The following is a 23,205-nucleotide window of genomic DNA, read 5'->3' as shown; positions in this document are numbered from 1 at the left end:
AAGAAGAGTGGAAAGCACTCAAACAAGGGTGGCATGGAAAATAAGAAAAGAACAAAATTCCAGGAAAGGTGAAAATTTGGCTAAATGATGGAAATTCCTTCTAGAAATTCCTTCCTTCAAGACGAAACTCCAAGCAAGGAAGAAATCACACCCAATGATGAATTGAAGATAAAATTTCTATGGCAAGGAAGGAATCAAGGATAAACTAAACAAGAAATTTCCCCCCGAGAAAATTTTTGAAAAGTCCATTTTCAGGCATCAGAATCATCCAAATTTCAAAATGATGATGGATTTGGATTCATGAGAGAAATTTCTCTCTCCTGGACCCTAGAACCCTAATTTGAAAATTTTAATTTCTCTCCAAACCTTGGAACCCTAATTTGAAAATTTTCTTAAAAAATAGGAAATGTGCAAAATTGATGAAAAAGGTTCCTTGGAACAAGGCAAATTCAAAATTTCAAGAATATTCTTCATGGATTAAGTTTTCTCTCCAAGGATTTTCTCTCTCTGAGGGTTTCTCGCCAAGTGGCAGCCGGGTCAACACATGTCGAATTGATGGAGCACCTCTTTGCATGTAGCCGCCACATTTATGACATTATGGCATATTCTTTTTGCATGTAGCTGTCATGTTCAAGAAATGATGGTGCATTTATGACATCATGGGCAATTTTGCATGGAGGAATATTTATTGCATTTATGATTTATTGGGCGAGCTTGATGGATGATAGTGCATTCAATGCACAATGGATGCCATTTTTGGCCGAAATGTAATTAATTGTATATGGGCATAATGGGCATTTATTGCAGTTTCCCACCTTGTTGCATCATGTGTGAGGAATCTTTTAGGGAAAACCCTAATTAGGGTTTGCATGTAGCCAAAGCTTGGAGCCTATCTAAAGGGGGCGACCCCTTCATTTGTAGAGGAGAGATTAATTTGAGATTGTTGCAATAAGGTGTTGAAGCAATAACTTAATACATTGTTCAATTTGATGGTGTATTACTTGTTTTGTTTTGGCAACTTGCATGATCTTGCTCTCTTCACTTAGATTAGATTTGCTTTTAAGTATTTAGATGAACGAGATTTGATGAGATTACTTGTGAAATCCGAGCTCATACCTTTTGTTTGCAGATGATTGTTGCCTACTTTGCAAGGTTAGTCTGAGCCATTTACATGTGTAGGCTTATCTTCGATCATCATCATCGAGTGAATGTTGTTCAAATTGATGGCTTTCAATGGTGATATGAAAAACCATCACACAACCTCTAAAGATTGCACCACCTTCGTGTAGTTGTACTATGTTGGCGAAGCGAAGTGTGGTTTGATTTTGAACAAGTGATCTTGTCTCTTTGTTCTTAAAGTTAGATTAGACTTAGCTTAACTTCCTTAACCCTCTTCCCATTTACTTTCTGCATATTTCAACCTCAAAAATCCCCAAAAAAGAGTTATTTAAAGCCAAATCATTTGCATAAAGATCCTTGAACCCGCAAATTTGTCAAATCTTCTTTAAGTGATACGTAAGGCCCCTTGGATTACCAGTAAAACACATCAGCCAACTGAGTCATGTCTGATGCACGAAGGAACCTTGGAGTTAGTCGTTTAATCTTATTGCAATATTGGCAAACGGTTTAACTTTGATCAAGAGAGAGTAAGGTGACCATTGGTAACTTTATTCTATGTTAGACATTGTCCTAAAAAACACATCAACACATCCACTCTCTTAAAAGGAACATACTTACCCCTAGGAGAGTAGAGAAGCTTGTGGCTATACTTTATTCTATTTTGGACTCTCCTAAAAAACACGTCAACACATCCACTCTCTTAAAACGAACATACTTACCCCTAGGAGAGTACAGAAGCTTGTGGCTATACATAGTGCCTTGTGTATCATTGATCGCAAGACACTTTTGTAGAAAGAGAGTCTAGCCGCACAAGGAGATGTAGAGCTAGAGGAGCCAGCACAAATTGATGAGGATGCTACAGTTACAAAGGCAAGGCTACTTGATATTAGTTTGGTGAAGCTTGACCATGTGGAGTCCAACAATTCTAGTGATGAGGATTTCAACGATGATTAGAGGCTTCACTTCACTATTGTTTGTTATTTTGACATCATTATACTCATCATAATATTTTTATGAAATCTTGAATACAATATAAATTTCAAATTTGACATTTTCATTGTTTAAACTTCAATGTTAAATTATTAAAATTGAAAGTTCACTTCAAATTTTAGTAGTATTTAAGTATTTTAGTCTTTATTATTTACTATGTTTCCAAGTACTATATATCAGGGAACTCCATGGAACTATAAAGAAAGAATAATTGGCTGACCAAAAAATACTTAGAAAGTCAAAACTGCAAATTTATCAGTTTGAGGCACATTTTTGTTGATTTTGTCATCATAAATCACAAAAAGAAAGTGAAATATTAGTTTGACCAATTTTTAGGTTAAAGTTGTGATTTTTCTACTCAAAAAATTGATCAGGCAGTAACTTGCCATTTTTTCCCCCTTTTTGCTTCTTTGCAGTTAAAATAACTGTCAACATTAGCAACAGTTAGAATTAGCAAAATGTTTTCATTTAAAAGAGAAATTAGTTTTAAAAAAGTCAACATGAAATTTAAAAATAAAAAACATTAAATTAGTAAATAAACAAAATTTAAAAGATAGTAGATACAAAGAGGCACAAGTGATGACCAGCATTCAATTAAAATAAGAAAATTGCATTACAAGAAGTGGATAACCGATTATAAATAATGATTAAAGAAAACATGTATCCTTAATACAAAACTAGAAAGAATTGTTGATCTACTCTAGTAAATACACCCACAACCAGTGAATCCATCAAGTTTCCACGAATGTATCATATCTTCTCAATGTTAATTTTTATATGGAAATGAAATTACCTAGATCCAATGATGTAAATGCACCTAGTTAAGGTGCTAAGTGTATGCTTAGAAAACAAAATCAATCGACACTTCAAAATTGATGCACGTATTCCAGATAAATTATATGAACTCATATAGCCTCCTTTCAATTGAGAAGACTAAGATATCATTGGCATCTGTAATGGATATAGGGCGTAAGCTTCTCCACTGTAATTTAAAATAATTCTTCCAAAACATTCAATTAAAATGCAAGGATATAGACAGTAACTACAACCAAAAAGACAGAACCTATTAATCAATATTAACCCATTGCGGGAACCAATAACTGCTCTACATTCAAAATATCATATCAAAATATAAAATCATGGAATAATAAATGAACTTTATATGCACATCATTCCCAAAATTTAAAATGATGTAGACAGACCACCAAGAAAAATGAAGACTATTTAAATTCCAGCAGTCCTATTTAAAAAGATCTTTTGACATTCCCGAACATGTACAATTGAGTTTGTGAAGATGTTAACAAATTAGTTACCAAAAAATGCAAACAAAGAAAATAAATATATTAAAGAAACTTAGTAATGTAAATAATGAAATCTACACTATACTGAGATGGTAAAAGACAATAAAATAATGAAAAGAAATCTATCTCTTGACAGGGCAAGTAAGAATTACCAAAAAACCATAGTTTTAATACAAGCAAGTATTAGCACAAGATCACTTCGCAATACTCTTCAAGTTTAGCCATGCATTCTACTGAGTTAAGCTAGCAGATCTTTTTTCGAATAATTTTTCCTTGCTATGGATTTGGATATTTTTCAACAGTTTTCCTAGCTATACATTCTCTAAATTCATTTTTCTTTTTTCTAATCACAGAAAACACTGCATATCGATGTAGAGTTCAAAAGAAAAGTACACAAAGATGTTAGGCCACGATAGGCCCACAAGGCAGAAGAAGGTCAGCAAGACTAACATAGAAACCAAGCCCCTCAAATACAAAGATGCCTGACATCGGCTGAATGAGGATAAAGAAGTCAGCTTTATTTGGCTGTTTTGTCAGCAACAGAGTTAAATCTTCTGAGAACTTGCTGGCAGCTAATTTGGCCCAAATCATGAAAATCATGGAGACCTATTTTTTTACAAAATGTGATTGGACAGATTTGAACACATGTATATGTGAGAGGCATTGAATTATAAACTTGGAATCTCCATACATGTAGTAAGGATTGCAATATTTTCCTTGATTGCAAGAATAAGACCAAACTTGCAGCCCATAAGTTCAAAAACATTGTTGGAGACCTGTCCAAATTTATACAGAAATTTGATGAGATTCCTGGGGATCCGGCCACAACACTCCACCATACACCACAATCCCAGGATTCAATTTCGAGGTACTGTCAAATAAGAGAGCAGAGAGTTGAAGTGGGTATCTGGAGCAGGGTAGACAACAGGAGAATTACTAATGAAGTCCAATAGATTCTACTTTTTGATAGAATGAATCGCAGCACTGGTTAGAACTTTCACAATTTGTTTTCCTTTGGCAAAGGTCTTGGCATTTTCCACCATGGTCAGCTGAATTTTATGTATCAAGGTGTGCTTTAGCATAGTAAGAGCTTCAAATATCCTTCCATTCCTGTCAAGCAGAATAAACCACATGCACAAGAAAGGAATGCAGACCATGAAATTTTTATGAGCAGCTTGCCGAAGACTGAGCTAGAGTAGCAAGAGTTCCATTGCTAGGTACAAACTGCAAGACTCCAACAGTTTTGGAAGTGAACCCCAAAACAAAGAGAAAGGGAGATCCAAATAGAAGCAACTTTGGCACAGTCAAAAAACAAATGCAATCAAGTTTCACAAGCCTTGAAACACCTAAAGCAAATATGGGGCCTATGATATTCCTTTCAGTGAGATTCTCACCGATGAGAATCTTTCACTACCAAACGAGCCACTAAAAATCTTAACTTTGGGAGTACTTTTGTAATACCAAACATTGTTCCTCAAGAAGAGAGATGCATCTTTCCTAACCGAACAACAGCCTGAGAAACAAATATCACCCAAATAAGAAAATCAGCACTAAGCGGATCAGCTGGGAGAAGACCCACATATTTCTTCTTGATTCAAGTCAACTCATTTTGATGGCCTTCAGTAAGGCCAAAAAGGTGAGCAATTTGGGTTGATTTCCAATTTCCATCCAACTCAATGAGCTGATTTTTTTAATTTCCAGTTTCTTCATGGTTGAAATATCTGTTGGCATAAGAGAAGATAAGGGTTTGTAGCCTAGAATGAATTCCCAACAGTTAATACCAGGACCATTACCAAGATACCAAGTGATGTTCTTCTTAATCACATTTGCAGCTCTAACAATTAAAGACCAAAATTTGAAGGCACTGGATTTTTGTTGAATGCAGTTGAGCAAATGCACTGGATTTTTGTTGAATGGAGTTAAGCAAATGCATACCTTCATTCAGACCTCCATATTTAAGAACCAAGATCTGCTTCCAAAGGGCAGAAGGAGGTTTTAGGAGAATCCAGACAAGCTTAGCACCCAAAGAGTTGCTCATTACCATGACAAATCCAATTCCCAAGCCACCACACTCCTCTCTCTTGGTCACTTTATTCCAACCAACAAGGTAGGAACGTGTTCCTGTGGCATTGCTTGCCCCTTGCCATAAAAGTTCCCAATTTTTTTGTCAAGAATGTAAAGAATAGAAACCAGGGCATAATAAATCATGAGTTGGTAAATGGAAAGATTGGAGGTGATCGATTTGATCAAGAGCAATCAGCTCACAAGACTAAGCCACCTGTTGCTAAATCTTTGGATTTGCTTCTCAATTACTTCCAGAAGATTGAACCAATAGTCAAAGCTCCTCAGCTTGAAGCACATCTAAACACACAAGTAATTGAAGATACCTTCACTATCATAAGCAGATTGAACAATATAATTGAACCTTCTGTTTTCTGCAACATAAGTATTAATGGTGTAAAAATTTTACTTGTGAGAATTAACGGCTGCTCCCAAAGCCCACAAAAAATTGCCCAAATCAGTTTATCAGTCTTCTAACATTTAGTGGAGAACCTTTCCCTAACAGGATGGTATCATCTGCAAACTGGGCATGAACGATTTCCTTGACCCCATTAATCACTTTGATTCCCATGATTTTTGAAACCTTCCTTTCAATAGAAAGAGATTTCTCTAGGACATTACCAAGAATGATGAACAGATTGGGGCAGAGTGGACAACCTTGTCTTCAACCTCTAGTAGCTTTGGAAAAACAGTAAAACCCATTGAGGATCCATTAATGATTGAGGGAACTCAAGGATTAGTGATGCATCCAAAAAACCATTTACTGAAAGACAAAGGGAAGCCGAAGGCTTGCAAGATCTGTGCCAAGAAGTGAGATCAACCATGTCAAAAGCATTAGCCATGTCCAATTTAATAGAAATCCTCTTTCTTTTCTCTGCTGCTAGTATACAGCCATCTAAATTCATTTCTTATACAATGTTTGAGTAGATATATTGTAACATTAAACCTCGAAAACCATTATTAATCATGTTTTCATTTCATAATATGTTCAGACGTGTTGCCTCTATTTTGGTTACCAAATATTTCTTATTTCAATTGATCTTCCAACTAGGGTTTTCAATGGTGTGAAACTTATCTTTCATTAGTTTATAATGGCATAGTTCACTACTTGTAATATAGCCAAGGCCCTTGGCCAAAGTCTTGTACATGTTTCTATAATATAATACATAAGGCATTTGATTAATCTTATGTTGACATCATACTCAAATTGAAATGCACAACTCTTTTGTGCAGAAAATGAGCTTGACAATAGGGATCCGTGGAAAAGTTTATATGCAATTTGTTCCTGCTGTTTGCTTTTTTGGCTATTCCATTTGATGGTTTGTCTTTTTCAGACATGATAAGTTACTTCTCTTATTGTAGGTTTTCTAAAGTGTGAAAATTTGAAATATGTTTTCAGTTTTTAAAATTAAAGCTATCATGTAGGCAGTACTTCAATAGAGCCTTCAGTGCATTTGCATTTTATCAATCTTTTCTGAATTTCAACTCGTTTTAGTTACCTCCAAAAAGATAATGGATATGCATTTCCTTGGAATTCGATACCCATGATCCAGATCACTCCAGGATAAAAATTTATTGGCACAGCTGAATAGGGTCAATAATATTACATTGAAAACCATCATTTTGAAACAATAACCAGCACACGCTAATGTGAATCTGTGTGTTAAGCAGGACATGGAATAGTGGTAAACTAAGAGAGATTACCATGATGATGGCCAGTGTTTAAATCCCACTAGGATTATTCCTTCTAAGTATCCATTTGCAAGATTTAAGCAGACCTCCATTGATCAAGACTGGCTACAAATCCAAAGCATGTTTTGACAAAAAAGACACCCTCGTCAGAAAATCAATGTATCTCTATGCCATATTTCAAATTGTATCAATGGTTATGGCCAATGGTACTAGACTGAGCCTTTGTTTTACTGCTTCTGATTTTCATCAATGCCTTCAATAATGTGGCAAGCTAAATCCTATGATAGTCCAGACTCCAGGGACATACACTTGTGATCGTGTCAGAGCAAAGTATATGTAGAAGAGCTGTACGTAATGGAACTAGGTACCTAGTATGAATGCAAGTTTTGGTTGAATGGAAGATGATAAGGTTCCTCAATGAAAAAAACTTAAAAGAAAATTCATCCTTAATATAATTGCTACAAGTAAACTTAAAAACCAACAACCAAAAAATAAATTAACCAGAAGCAATTGTAATTAAGTTACATGTAAACATTCACTAGAATAATATGGCTGCAAGTGTAGGACAACAGTCACCTTGCTGCAAGTGAATAATTGTAAAAGAATTGCTTTGCTGCAAGTTAGTAAATTTCATGCAATAAATGAAAAAAGTAAAATCATACAATAATTGATAACCAACAAAAACTTGAAACACACCACACAATGAAAAATGCATAGTCGCTGACACGGAAGTGAATGGCTCCCTTCCACCTCCCTATTATGATAACATGAAAGGTGCTTTGCTAAATCAACTGTACCCTGTTTTTATCGGAAAAGAATGTATTACAAGTTTATATCATCAAAATCTATATCCCCATCTATTTGGCCCCATATTTATATCAAATGATCAAAGTCTTAATAGAAATTATAATTTTAACTTACGCACATCCTATGGATGGCCTTTCAAATTAAACAGAAAATGCTAAAGTTGACTTCTCCCATTTCTGCTGCTGAGTTGGGCAGATCAATGACACAAGCTATCTTTGGGGAATCAAGTACTGACATAACTATAATTAGGGAATCTTGCTGCTCATAAAATGCAGATTAAAGTTGGGTTGTTCAGCAATTTTGTTCAACCACCATTTTTGGGAGTAAACTTGCAGCACCTTCCTCAAAAATAGGTATTTCTTGTAATGAATAGATGTCATCACCAATTGGCATCTCCTCTATTCTGGCACAAGGTTCACATGAGCAAAATGATTTAGATTCACATAGAACAAACTCAGAGAATTATAATTCATAATAAAAAATCTCTTTATTTCATAATACTTAACCACTTAAGCACAATTGAACAATTATAATACTATTAGGCGATTAGGTAATTCTAATGGCATAAGTATGAATAATTGGGCATAAAAGGAAGAAAAATGGATTAAAACACTGGGAATTGAGGAACGCCTTTAAGACTCATCATCACCAACCACCTCATCGAATTGCACGTCCTTATGCAATCTAAGCAGCTGTTTGCCTATCATAGGTATCAAACTATAAATAGTTGAATGTGATGCTTTGCCTCATTGATAGTATCCTCTCTTCTGCCCACACTTTTTCATTTTGTTAAATAATTGAACAGGGTCTTGTTGTGAGGTATTCACACATCGCCCCATCGCAAATGGGGACCCCCAGTTTTTTTCTGCCCTCTACGGTAGTGTTAAGAGTCCTTAGCTATTATCCTTTGCATTAGAGGGGAATAAGTGGTCAAAAGGCCAGGGAGTCAAGTGGATAGCCTTGTGTGAGGTGTGAAATGAGTGAGTTAGAACCTTCACTTCATGTGCATACCCTCAAGAGCGTGCTTCATGACCATCACCCTTGGAGCGAATTCCCCTAAAAAGCCTTATTTGAATGTGAATTAGAGCATTTGAATGAAGATAGTGAGCATGGTTTTGATTTGAGATCACTCATTCTTTAGAGCGAAGTTTCCTTCATGAGCTCCTTGATAGGAGCGAATTTTGCATTTTAGGCCTTCATAGGGAAAGTTTGGCATGGTATTGTGAATGAAAGCTTGAGAAACCTAAGGATTGAATTGGTAAAACATTGAAGTAATGTAGGAAGGGTTGATTTTGGTTTTCACTTCACCTTCATGAACTAAGGTACATGAGCGAACTTCATGATCAACCTTGGGAGAGCGAACTTCAAGCATAGAGCTAGAGGAGTGAACTTCATATTTGGAGGTAGGAGAGCGAATTTCCATAAAAGCCTTGTTTGAGTGTGAGTTTGAGCAAAACCTAAGGAATGAATCAATAAGCAACAACGTGATTGAAGACAAGCTTGTTTGAAATCCACTTCATCTCCAAGCCCTCAAGAGGTTTACTTCATATTTGAGCATAAGTGAGCGAACTTCATGAACTCAAGAAGATAAGCGAACTTCATGAACTCAAGAGGATGAGCAAACTTCATGAACTCAAGCATATGAGCGAACTTCACAAATCAAGGGAGATAAGCGAACTTCAAGAATCAAGGTACATGAGCGAACTTCAAGAATCAAGGTACATGAGCGAAATTCACAAATCAAGGTACATGAGCGAACTTCATGAACTACAGGAGATGAGCGAACTTCATGAACTGGAGGAAATGAGCGAACTTCATGAGTTGAGGATAGAATAATTTTGAATTTTAGGAGATGAAAGGTAAGTTAGAAGGCTACTTCGTAAACTAAGGTAGAGGAGCGAACTTCATGTTTAGAGGTAGGAGAGCAAATTTCCTCTAGTGGCCTTCCCTAAGAGCAGTTCATCATGTTTGCATCAATAAATGGTGGAAAGATTCAATGCTGAAACCCATAGAACGAAGAAAATGAATGAGAGCAAATTCAAAGATCACTTCCTGAGCAGCAAGATGAGAGCGAACTTCACAAACATCAAGGTGAGAGTGAAAAATCATGTGCATCAAGGTGAGAGCGAACTTCAAGTGTCCCTTCCTTAGAGCAACCTCAACTTCAAGTGCTCTTTCATGAAGGCAAATTCTCTCTAAATGCTCTTATTAAACCTACAAACCACATGAAATCATAATCATGTCAAACTAAGAGATTATAGAAGGTATATATTATATGTGTTTGATGCTTGCTTATTTGTTTTGCAGGAGATGAAGAAAGAAATCAAGGAGATCGCATTGAAGGAGGATTGAAATAAGTCACTCGAAGATCAAATTTCAACATCAAGATTAAGATACAAAGAAGATATCCTCAAGGGAACTTCATAAGACAAGCACAAGAAGGTGATTACACAAGAAGCATTCGCTTACACAAAGATATGATTCACAACACCAACAACATAAAAGGAGTCACAGAGAAGAAATTCCAGAGCGGAGAAGTAGTTGTGCCATCATGAGTTTGTTCCAAGGCAACATCAATACTTCAAAACTAAGAGGAAGACAAGATCTATACCTTGCACCTCCATGATTAAAGCCCTCAAGAGGATAGTTTCAAAAGAGTTAATCAAAGTTAGAAGATCATCATCATCATCGCTGAAGCTGGATAATGTTGAGTATCAAGAAATATTCCTTCATGAATCAAGCCTACAAGTGCAAGTTAAAGGTGGAATCCTAGTCACCACTCACCAATCAGAGAAGTTCCACATCAGCGTGTCTAGATGCAATGTACCTGACTCATCCATGATGGCACAAACTTCAAGGCACCTACCTTTTTTATCTATTGATTATGTTAAAGTGTTGTAATCATTTCATTGCCCAGAATTGAGTTTGTTGTAACAAACCCTAATTAGGGTTTTCATTGTAAAATCTCGACCATTGATCTCAAATTGATATGAGCCATTGAATTGTATTGAGAGCACTATAAAAGGTTCAAGCTCTTCATTTGTAAAGGTTAATAGTTAGTGAGTAGAGTAGTGAATAGTTAATAGTGAGTAGCGAATAGTTAGTAATAGGAGAAGAATAGAATAGCAATTAGAATAGAAGTTAGATTAGGAGAAGGCAAAGATTGTTGACAAACCTTGTTGTAATGAACAATTGATTTCATTTTCAACAAATTGCATGGTCTTTACTTCTCAATTCATTTTCATGTTGATTAGATTGAATGGAGAAATTTGTTGAATGCTTTTGTGTGGAATCCGTTTAGTCCATACCACTAGCCTCTTGCTGATTGTAAGTGCCTTGCATGGTCAACTGGAATAATATGAGCTTAACTTCAAATTGTTATGCGTCCAATGTTTATGCATTAACTTGAATGGTGATCAATGTTTGATGGTAATAATTTGAACATCTTTGAAATGTCCTTAGTGTTGACATGTAGCTAGGTCGGATACCTAGCGAGGGCCGACCTAGTCTTGGAATTGCTAATTGGCCTTTTGGCCTTTGCAATTCTCCATAAAATGCACAACTTATACGTTTAATATAAAGGTATTGGTCTGGCCCTAAATAAGTAACTTGTAATTAAATAGGTCTGACCCTATTCTTGGCGTCAAATCAGGTAAGGCCGACTTGAGGTCTTTTAGGTAGCCTTCCCTCATATATATTCAATTGTCTTGTAGTCTTTCAAACACAATGAAGATATGCAATTCGCAGTAAGCGAACTTGTGCTTGGGGGTGACGATAAGACCTTATCGTCTATGGTTGGGAAGGCAACAATCTGATGTTTGCCTGTGGTGAACAAGCACAGCCCAGAAAATCAACACTTAGAAGATTGCACTAAGCTTGTGTCAAATTGTTCAAGTTGATGGTGAGAGCTTGCCCAGTAGGATTCCACATAATCATTCACCTATCTTCTTGCATTCTTAGGATTAGGATAGACTCTCTCAACCCTCTATCTTTTGTCATTTTTTTAACTCAAGTTAGTTTAGGATCAGAAAGCATCACCAGATTGCAATATTAGATGATCAAGTTTCAGCGATTCAAGCATTCGACAATTCAGCGTAAGTCCTTTTGTGATACCAGCAATCACATCAACCAACTGTGCTTATCCACACGTCGTGACCCAACATACAGAACCTTGGAGTTGTCTAAAGTGATCCTTAAGCCAATCTTCAGCATTTGAGTAACTTTGTTCAAGAGAGGATAAGATACTCTTGGGTATTTTATTTTGTGGTCTATGTTAAGGTCATTTTGTTGCCACACAGGAATGTGTGTCCAAATCACAAATGGACACCATTTCAATCCAATTCGCTCTAAGTCTGCATCTGCTATTGTGTTCAAATAATGTTTAGTTTTAACTCTAGCAAGATGGAAAGCAAGGTATCTCATGGGTTAAGTTCTTTTTAATTTTGGGGTTGGTTCTCCTCACCTTTGTTTATAATTCATCTCTACTATTAATTCCAAGAAGATTTCATTGGCCACCTTTTGCCTATGTATCTTGCACTAATTGTTTTGTTTCAAGTTTATGCATAAATTTATATACATCTGCCCTAGATGGCCATTACAGCAACATGTTCACTTCTAATAAGCAATCTACCTTTTCCACCTCTATATTATAAAACAGCTTCTCCTTTCCCCGTTGCACATGATTCTGGACAAATGAAAAAAATGATCTCAATTGTACATCCCCTACATAGAGGTTAAGATTCCACCCAAGTTCATTGATCATGTCCTACACACGATTTATGCTCAAAGAATGTCAAATGCTTCGTGTTCAATAACACATTGCATGACATGATCAATACTTTATGAAACAAAATCCTACTTCTCAATGAGAAAATTCTACTTGTATAACTCACTTGTTTCAAACCCTAGGAGAAAGGTAAGGATGAAATTTAGCTGCAACTCAATAATAGCAATATCTACAAACCACAGGCTTTTAACTAAAATTGCAAAGAGGTGTTCATCTAGGAAAAAATCATTACCTAGTTCTTTTAAATTACCTGGCAACCTGGACAAATAATCTACAACTAAAATTTTCACAACCAAGTTTGTCAAGTATAGTAATATCGAATTCTTGTAAAAGAATCATCCATTAATAATTCTTCCTATGACTACTGGCTTATTCATAAGAAATTGAATAGCTGAATGATTTGTACATAGATTGGATAGCCAGAAAAAAAATATACAAATTTGTTGATAGAGGAAAAACTGCCAAAAATTATTTTTCAGTTAATATGTAACCGAGTTCAATAGCAATCAAATTTTTACTTAAGTAATAGATAGCATCGGAATCATAACTTTCCTTTTGACAAAGCACAACGACCACAGTTGTATCTGATTCATCAGGGAGATTACAATAAAATATCAATCTGAAACCCTTAGTGCTTTAGTGTTGACATCTGCCCAGAACTACAGCCAATATACTTATTCTTCAAATCAACTATAATAATCAGAAATGTTTATTTACTACATGCCAAAATATGGCGAATTTGAACTATGTAAATGAAAACTCTAACTACTGAAATTAGAACAAAATATCAGCAAACCCTAACCTGTATGGTAGAATTTTATCCTCTTCCATGCCCTTTGTTTATCCAGAAAAATGTAGCAATCTCTGCTGTGTAATATTGGCTCTCCTTTCTGCCCTTGCCACCTATCCAAAAGAACACAAAATGACACAGATCCCTTTCAGACAAAATGGCCCTATTCAGGAAATTTCGGCACTTAATTTTTATCTTTAAACCGTGTCAGACTAGCTTCAAACTGCTACAGTTCAGACCTGATGATGTGCGGTGCTAATTTTCCTCCAAAATCGCCCAAACAGTCCTTAAACTACCACAAATTATACCCAAAGTGCAGCAGCTTGATTCATAAGATGCTGCACTGAAATTATCTACCAAAATCAGCCTCAACCTGCCTTTAACTGCCATGAACCCCTCACAATATTGAGCTGCGCCTCTTAACGAATTTGTCCCACGGTAAACCCAAATTAATGCTGAATTTTGCTTGAGAAACAATGCAATTCAGCTCCAAGATCTCAAGTCAGTTTGCTTGCAAACATCAAATCACTTGACTTGATAAGGATGACAAGTTCTTCACTTTAGTCCACCATGCAATCCTTAAAATGGAATTGCCAATGCAAGAGGCAAGGGTTTTCATCCTAACCTCTTGAATTTGGAAAGCCAAGAGAATTTCCATCCTCCTAGTTTGCATAATTTGGAGCCAACGAGTTTCATCCTTGAAAACAAAACTCCAAACTTGAACTCAAAGTGAATAATACCAATTTAAACATGAAGTCAGAAAATGAAATGAAGACCAGCGCTTTATTTATACACCCTTTCAACTCGGGCCCTTGGATCCTAAATTTCCCTCTTTATTATAATTAATAAAAACACTGTTTTTTATCATAATATTATATTAAGTTGCCTCTTAATTTCTTTAATAAAAATTATCAAGCCCAACTTAAAATAATATTATAATTTCCTTTCCCTTGCCCAATTCCTTAGCCTACAGGAAAGAGAATAGACTAGAGGTATTCTTACTATTTTAATCCTAAATTACCGGTTTTGACTAGGGTGTGTGTTTGGGTTGGAGATTTGGTTCGCAGGTTCAATAAAAAAAAATTGGGGTTGGATTAGTCCATACAAAAACATATAAAAATTATGTGTGTGTGTGTGTTTGCAGCAGTAATTAAGTTCAGAATACCCCACATAACATCATATATTGTATAATAAACAAAACGACCATAAAAATAAAAAATATTACAATGTCGATTAGTCAAACTTGAATGTCAGGATATAATTATATATTAAAATTAAAAAAATAACAATGTCAAAGATAAAAAATCAGCCATCACTGATCAAGCATTATCATATGGATCTTCAAATATATCATTGTAACCATCCGTAGTAGACAAGGTTACCCCGAGTTTCCAGGACAGGGGGAAGGGGTGACGCATCCCCAAGTCCCCGATTTTTCAAGCCAGTTTTGGGGATGCCAAAGGGGACGACTATATGAAATATTGGGAAAATTTAAAACATATAGGGAAATTTTAAATGTAAATATGAAAACATGGATAAAGCGTGCATATATAGATTATATATGCATATGAGGAATAATCTTAGGTTAATTTGTACTTTGTAATAAACGTTTAGTTGGGCTTCATAATATCTCTGTTTATGCATATAAATTACCATTGAATTGAAATCAGCAATTGTATGATGCTATCCCTGTTTTGTATCAATTTTTGTTTTTGCGCCTATCCCCCAGGTTCACATTTCAAGCATTATGACAAACAGTTTGTTGTATTCACTGATATAGTTTTCTGATACACAGATTTGTATAGTTTGATTGATGAGTCTTACAGAGCAAAGGTTTTGCAAACATTCATAACAATACTTGAAATATTTTACATGAAATAAGAGATGATTGAACATCTGATTACAAGAATGTTTCAACTGATGTCATTCGACATAGATAATTAAACATACAAACTCTGACCTTAAGTGTGACAATGATACTCATACGAGTAGAATGGAAATATATTGAGTGTTCACCATCAACACATGGAATGAGCAGCAAACTGTTGTTATGTTTGCACCTCTGTAGCCAACAATATCTGATCTGAAATAGGGTCTGAAAACAGGTCTGCACTAGCTCCAAAAATGGATGACAAGGCCTCACGAACTTCTAACACCAAGTCATAACTGACCCAAACCCCTTGCTCCTCATTCCTGGTCAGTTCGACTGGTCATATAAATCACAAATAGATGCAAAATATTCCTCGAGTCATTGCCAGATCAATATAACAGCAGCTGCCCCCAAAAAGCATAAAGAAATTTTTTTTTAAAGTGAGTTTTATTCATTTTAAATGCTGTCTAGCACTGGGGACGTCCAGCCGTCCTCGGTATGGTTGAGGGACGTCCCAGACATCCACTGTCGTCCCCGAGATGGTGGGACGTCCCCAGTGCCAGGCAATGGCGTCCCCGGGTTTCCAGGACATTTCCAGCAAAACGCAGCAGATTAGGGATGCCTAGGGGACATCCTCGAGCCATCCCTGGGATGGAGAAAAGGTTTTTAGACTCAGGGACGTGTCCCCAGGTAACGTAGATATCAGATGATGTAGGTAATGGTCAAATCGAAGAACTACAAAAAATGTGACTAGCACTCTCTTTCTCGCTAGTTAGCTTGTCTTCAACATCAAGCGCAACAAGCTAGGAAGTCGAAGCATCCAAGTCAATATGCTCCGGCTCCATATCCCACTTCTTTCTATCTCATTTCTTGTAGCCATTTTGTTTGTGTGAAAGGAGCCACAAGTTTGAATGCACATACACTAAGTCCTCTAACTTTTTTGGGTGTAGTCAATTGTGCTTTACTTAGTGGGTAAAGAAGCATGTTCTCCAATTCCTCTTAGATGCAAACAAACTAACAACTTATTGGGATAGAGTTTAAGATAAATTTTTTAATTTTAATTATAAAATATAAATAGAACTTAAAAGATAAAATATTTTTTGTAAACTTAGTTGTGATAAAATTTTGTTCACAAGAGGTTGTAGGTATGTGAATGATTGGTCATGGAAGTACCATCACCTATGAGAATAAACCTTATACTTGTCACAAAGAGCATCAATGTTAAAGTCATTAGAGCATACAAAATCCATGAACTCAATCTTCACCGCATCCCTCATGTTTGGATCAATGAAGAGTCTACAAAGTGTTGGCTTGTACCCTCGGTTGACTTTCAACAAATGTATATGGGGCAATTCTTGTTGGAACAAAAAGGAGCTCAACACTATAATATTTGGGACTCAAAGCAAAGGCAAAAAGATAAAAACGAGTGGTTGTTTTGTTCTCTCTCTTCAATAACTTTGTGTAATTGTTTGAATAAAGTTTCTTCAAGATTTTGTTCTTTTACATTTATGATGGCTTTCATCTTCTCAATCATTGAGTCAATGTCATCATATATATTCTTTCAAACGAGGCCTATCCATGTTGGTAGAACAGATCACACTCGATATGGGCTCAATGAAACTCAAAAGATATTCAACACAATCCCACCAAATGTCATCTAGGATCATTTGCTTAATACTTGTTGCCCTTGTAGTGCTAGATTGCCTCCATATGGACCGATATGGTTTGATGGCTATGTTGGAAAGTGCCTCACAAACCTTCACAAGTCATATCAAGACAATTGTGTTGGAGACAAAACAAGTCTCAACAACCTATTTTGAAAGTCAAAACTAAAAATTAAAATTAAAATTTTTACTAGAGTGAAAAATTTTATTAAAATAAATCTTAATACTTAACTTCAAAAGCTAATTTTGAGAATGTTTTGAATATGCCTTGCGACATATGGTGGTTGGTGATGAACATTTGATTCTCTTCGACCTCAACATACACATGTTTGATAAAATTAATTTTGGTCACAATTTTTTGTAGCATAAGGTTGAGGAAGTGGACAACAGAAGGTGACCAAAAAATGTCAAATAACACTCATCAATCAATAACCCACCTACCCTACAATTTTGGCGTTGTTTGCTATAACTTACACAATGTTTCGAGTGGCCACTTCCTCAATGGTTGTCATGAGAATGTTAATAATTAATACACATTCATTCACCTCCCCTTCGCAATCCATTGCTCTAAAAAACAGTGCATCTTTAAGAGAGAATGCAATAACATTGATCAATGGTCATTTCTTGCATCTTTCTGTCCATTGGAAACAATGGACACCCCTGTCTAGGCCCACAAATCCCTTATGTGCTTCAATGACTCCTGTACAAACTTCACCTCTTTTCCAATAAGATATTATGCACTTTTTCAAAACCTAGGCCTTTGTACCCTTTTGGAGCCTCATTAATTGCTTTTATCATTTGCTGCCAATATGGTGACAAAACAACATTGAAAACCAATTCATTTGCATAAAGACATCTTGCTATGTGTTGATCAGCAATCTCTCAAGAATCATTTTGAAACACAATTTCCAACTGTCCCTTTAATCTCTTATGTAAAGGCCATGGGGTGTTCTTGAGTAGCCAAAAATAGATGGTTCTCTATACATTGAAGATTAGAAGATGATGAACGGGGCCTCATTCATTTAATTCCTTTCTTTAATGAAGGATAATTTGATTTGCTGCCTGCTGCTTGATCTTCTTTTTCTTTCTCGTTAATATATGCCATAACTTGTGTTTTTGGAATGGCCTTTCACCAGGCCTTTTGTTAAGTTTATGATCAGATTACGAGAAATCAGATAGAAGATAATTAAATCAAAATTGTACGGCATATACCCTGGGAAAACCCTCCAACTTGAGGGAGAAAAACCCAGCAACAAGATCTCTTATTATATTTATCAAATCAGTATGGCAAGATGCCTTTACAATAGTTCACTTATTGAAGCAAGGTAAACAAGGAATCGATCTGCAGAGACAACACGGACTGCTCTGGATGATAGCGAACTGCTGTAGGAGATACACAAACTGCTGGTGGTAATATTTGATCTGCTGTGTAAGATCGATCTGCTGTGTATATTATACGAACTGTTGTGCATATGAGGATCCGATCTGCTGAAGGTGTATGCGGACTGCTTTAGATAATTTGATCTGCTTGATATGTAATTCAATGCCAATGAATGGATATTCAATCTCCTTTAAATACACCGCTAGGGCCCCTTCACCGAGGGTCGGCACTCTCCCAAGCAACATGTCTCAAGGCAAGGGGGTGGCGGACTTCCAAGTCAGCCTCATAAGAAAACCGATTATAATTAAAGCAATACGGATATGCTAATCAGCATATGTTAAATCCTTAATTATGTTTAACATAAATGTAAATAAATCAAACCTATAAATGTCTAAGGCTGATAGGCCAATTAGACATTTATATTAGCTATGTCGGCCTGAAGGAATCCAACCATAGCTATAATAACATCAACACCTTTCACCTGATTGTATGAGCATGAATACCTATTGTCTCAACCACTACAAATACAAACATAATCGGCACTGCTTAGAATCTGTTGTACCATGTCAAATGTTTCCAAAGGGGAGAATTTAGATCTATTTTCAAGTGAGGTCAGCCCCCATGGAGTTAGAACTGATTGCCATTGTAATACCTATGACAACAAGGTCAATAAACAACACATTCAAAGAATCAAAACAAATGAAAATAAAACATATATATACAACTTAACTCATTTTAAGAAAATTTAGCATGTGTTATAGATTCATAGAAGAATAAAAACAAAACAAAAACAAAACAAAAGAGTTCATTTATTAAAAAAATGTAGAACAAAAATCTAAAAACTTGAAAAAAACCTACCTCTTTTGCAAAAATCTTCCTCTACAATCTCCTTGGCAACAAATGGGCTCTTGTAAATGTGTAGGAAGGAATAGTAAACCAACCACTTTGGAATATATTTGTGCAATGGCAAGCAAGAATGAAAGTTCAGCAAGTATGAAATAAGAGAAATGACTTTATTTTTGTCTTCAAAATATATTGCAATCTTCATTTTAGAGTTTGGTGAGGCAACTTTGGGTTTTTGGTCAAAATGGATATAAATATTGTTAAATTTGCTACCTAGGTGTGAAAGGCAACCAAATATATTGCAAGTTCTTAAGGGTTCATCCTAGATTGACCCATAGACCTAGGACTGTAGAGTTATTTCAATTTTAATTGAAGAACAAGTTATGAACTATGAATGCTATATATGGATATGAGGAATTATGTCAATATCTAATAAATCTGATTTTTATCTGCAGGTCTGAAGGAGAGAGATCATTTAATATTTTCTATGTCTTCTCCAAATGAATTCAATTGGTATATATATCATTTAGGCAACCGGTCAATTGGTGTATTGACAGGTCATGCCTTTTAGGCATGACCGATCAATGCACCCATTGATCGGTGCCTTTACAATTATACCATTAACACAATGCTGATTATCGGTTCAAAAACCCCCGATAGCATATTGTAATATCATAATATAATGACTGATCTATTTAATGAATCGGTTCAGATAAACATCGATGATTCAAAGTGCACGATGAATATAATCCAACCGGTGCATTTGTTAACCAATGTTTAATGCCAAATGAAGCAGTGTATTCATTAAACCCGATAACAAATATGCTCGATATAATTAAGCCCAATAACAGATGTGAATCAGTGCCAATGTTTATGCATCCGATAGCAAGTATGTATCGGCTAATTTAACCCGATAACTTAATGATAAACAATGTTTGTACAATCCGATAATCATATGTAATATAAATCAGACATGAAGCATGTAGATGAATAACAGAACAAGGAAGGTTAGGAAGATCTTATCTTGCATAAGCTACCATGCATTAACACTCCCTCTTAGCTTTGGAAGATAGATAAGGCAACCTGCATCACATTTCCTTTTCATAACTAAGATAATGTCAGTCAGCAAAAATCATTTATACATGAGAAGTACCATCAAGACATATGATACAAAATAAAAGAACATCACTTGAGTATGTGACATAAAGTATTATTTTAACATGTGATAAAAGTAAGAGAATCATCACCTGATCATGTGAGAAATCACCAAAACATGTGATCTGTAAGATTCATCAAGATATCACCTAACACATGATATCAATATTGCCTAACACGCAATACTTAAGGATAAGTCTATGAGAAAGGTTAGTTTCTCATCATATCCAAGTTGTGATAAGTGCAATAACATTTATAAATGTTTATCACAACATAGTCATGGCACATCCATGACTTACCAGAGATCCAACATGATCAATGGTTGAGATATCACCTACACGTGATATCAGTATTGCCTAACATGCAACACAAGGATAACCATATGAGAAGTGCTAAGTTCTCATCATATCCAAGTTGTGATAATGCAATAACATTTGTACAAATGTTGTATCACAACATAGTCATGACACATCCATGACTTACCAGTGATCCAACATGATTACTGGTTTGACTATCATAAGATCGTCACCTTATGATGTCTACATACAAGTGTTCAGTATCTAAGAGATCGTCACCTCTTAGATATGAACACAGGTGGCAAGAAGCCAAGAGATAGTCCAAACATGACAAAGAAGTTTACACCTTAAACATCTTAAATATATGTAAGTATAGATTACAAAGCAGATTACCTTTCTATCATACCTAAACCCTTTCTGAAGTGATCAACCTTCACTCTGGAAAGTGGTTTGGTCAGAATATCTGCAGTCTGATCTCTTGTACACACATATTCTAACTTTATCACATTCCTGTCAACCATATCTCGTACATAGTGATATGGAATCTCAATATGTTTGGACCTGTCATGAAATACTGGATTTACAGAAAGTTTTATACAACTTTGATTATCACACTGAATGACTGTAGGTTTCAAAGGTTCTCCGAATAATCCCACGAGCAATTTCCTTAGCCATACTGCTTCTCGGGCAGCCATTGAAGCTGCAATATATTCAGCCTCTGTGGAACTCTGAGCTACTGAAGATTGTTTTCTGCTAATCCAGGATATCATAGCTGACCCTAAACTGAAGCAGCACCCTGAAGTGCTCTTTCTGTCAGTCACACTGCCAGCCCAATCTGAATCTGTAAATCCATGTAGATCTATGTCAACTTTTTCATATTTAAGACCAAGCTTTAGGGTACCTTGTAGATATCTCATTATATGCTTTACTGCAACCAGGTGTATCTCCTTAGGTTCACACATGAACTGACTTAAGGCATTAACAGCATAGCAGATATCTGGCCTTGTATTTACTAGATACATCAAGGACCCAATTATCTGCCTGTATTGAGTGGGGTTAGTAGGTCTTGATTCTGCTACTGCTTCTTTAAGTTTATGGAAGTTGGTTTCCATAGGAGAGGTCATGGGTCTGCAGTTTAGCATTCCAAATCTTGTCAATATGTCCAAGGTGTACTTCCCTTGGTTCAGTACAATATTATCAGAATTTTGCCATACTTCCAATCCTAGGAAGTAATGAAGAAGCCCCAAGTCTTTCATATCAAATTCTGTGGATAGATCTTTCTTGCATTGATCTATTAGGTGATCATCTCCTGTAATTAATAAGTCATCAACATATAAAATTAATATTAACATATCACCTTTATTTCTTTTGAGGTAGAGATTAGGATCTGCATCATTCTTAGAGAAACCCAGCTTTGAGAGATAGGTGTCAATTCTTTCATACCAAACTCTGGGAGCCTGTTTGAGCCCATAAAGAGCTTTCTTGAGTCTACACACATGAGACTTTGCATCATGAATTTCAAACCCTTCAGGTTGCTCTAAGTAGACTTCTTCCACGATCTCGCCATTTAGGAATGCTGTCTTAACATCCATTTGATGTACCTTCCACCCCTTTGCTGCTGCAATGGCTAGGACAGCTCTTACTGATGTGTACCTGGCAACAGGTGCAAATGTTTCTTCGTAATCTATTCCTTCCTTCTGTGAGAACCCTCTAGCTACAAATTTGGCCTTGTGTTTTTCAATACTGCCATCTGCAGCATGCTTGATTTTAAACAACCATTTAGAAGACACGACAGACTTCTTGGTTGGCCTAGGAACAATCTCCCAAACATCATTCTTCATAATGGACTGATATTCTTCAGTCATGGCATCTATCCATACTTGATGTTTGAGTGCATCTGAAACATTGTTAGGTTCAGCTTTAGAGAGATCATTCATAAGTGCAACATAGTTGATGAATTTATTAGGCCTCTTGCTTTCCCTGAAGGTTCTTGAAGGAGCAGCAAACTTCTGAGCTTCTGCTATAGTTTTGGTGGCCCAAAGTGGTATTTTCTTGCAATTATCTATAGGTGGGTCTTGTGTTTCACTTATAATTTCCTCAAGATACTCCCTCTAAAGCTCAAGAGTAGGTTCTTCTTCTAGGTTAGGAGTAGGATTATGAATTTCAGGTTCTATTGTATTTTGGGCCCTTTTGAAGGCTAAATCTTCTTCGAAGATTACATCCCTACTGAGTTCAATATTTCTCTACCCTTGTACATAGTCTGTAGGCTTTAGAAGTTTCACTGTATCCTACAAGTATTCCCCTTTTTCCAGAGAGTTCTAGTTTTAGTCTTTACTCTTTAGGTACATGAATATAGACCGGACACCCAAATATCCTAAGATGGCTGATATCTGGTTTTGTCTTGGTAAAGACTTCCTCGGGAGTTTTATCTTCAAGGTGTGAATGAGGAC

The 23,205-nt window shown here is 35.9% G+C and overlaps 1 protein-coding gene across 7 annotated transcripts in view; it reads right to left on the bottom strand.

The window, feature by feature from the left end:
* The window catches only part of LOC131055052 (uncharacterized), a 42,418-nt gene that overhangs the window by 6,157 nt on the left and 13,056 nt on the right, over positions 1–23,205 (bottom strand). Inside the window, exon 2 of one of the 7 annotated variants that reach the window (XM_057989667.2) lies at positions 2,733–3,151. The exons of 2 other annotated variants lie outside the window; for them this stretch is intronic. The gene's annotated coding sequence lies outside the window, so the exon portion shown is untranslated. Of the gene's footprint in view, positions 1–2,732; positions 3,152–7,810; positions 8,374–13,287; positions 13,660–23,205 lie in introns of those variants that run through there. 4 more of the 7 variants (XM_057989668.2, XM_057989666.2, XM_057989665.2 and 1 more) reach the window with 4 other exon arrangements.

The sequence above is a fragment of the Cryptomeria japonica genome, chromosome 5 (assembly GCF_030272615.1).
Source record: "Cryptomeria japonica chromosome 5, Sugi_1.0, whole genome shotgun sequence".
Classification (NCBI taxonomy): domain Eukaryota; kingdom Viridiplantae; phylum Streptophyta; class Pinopsida; order Cupressales; family Cupressaceae; genus Cryptomeria; species Cryptomeria japonica.
This window is presented reverse-complemented; position numbering and strand designations above follow the sequence as displayed.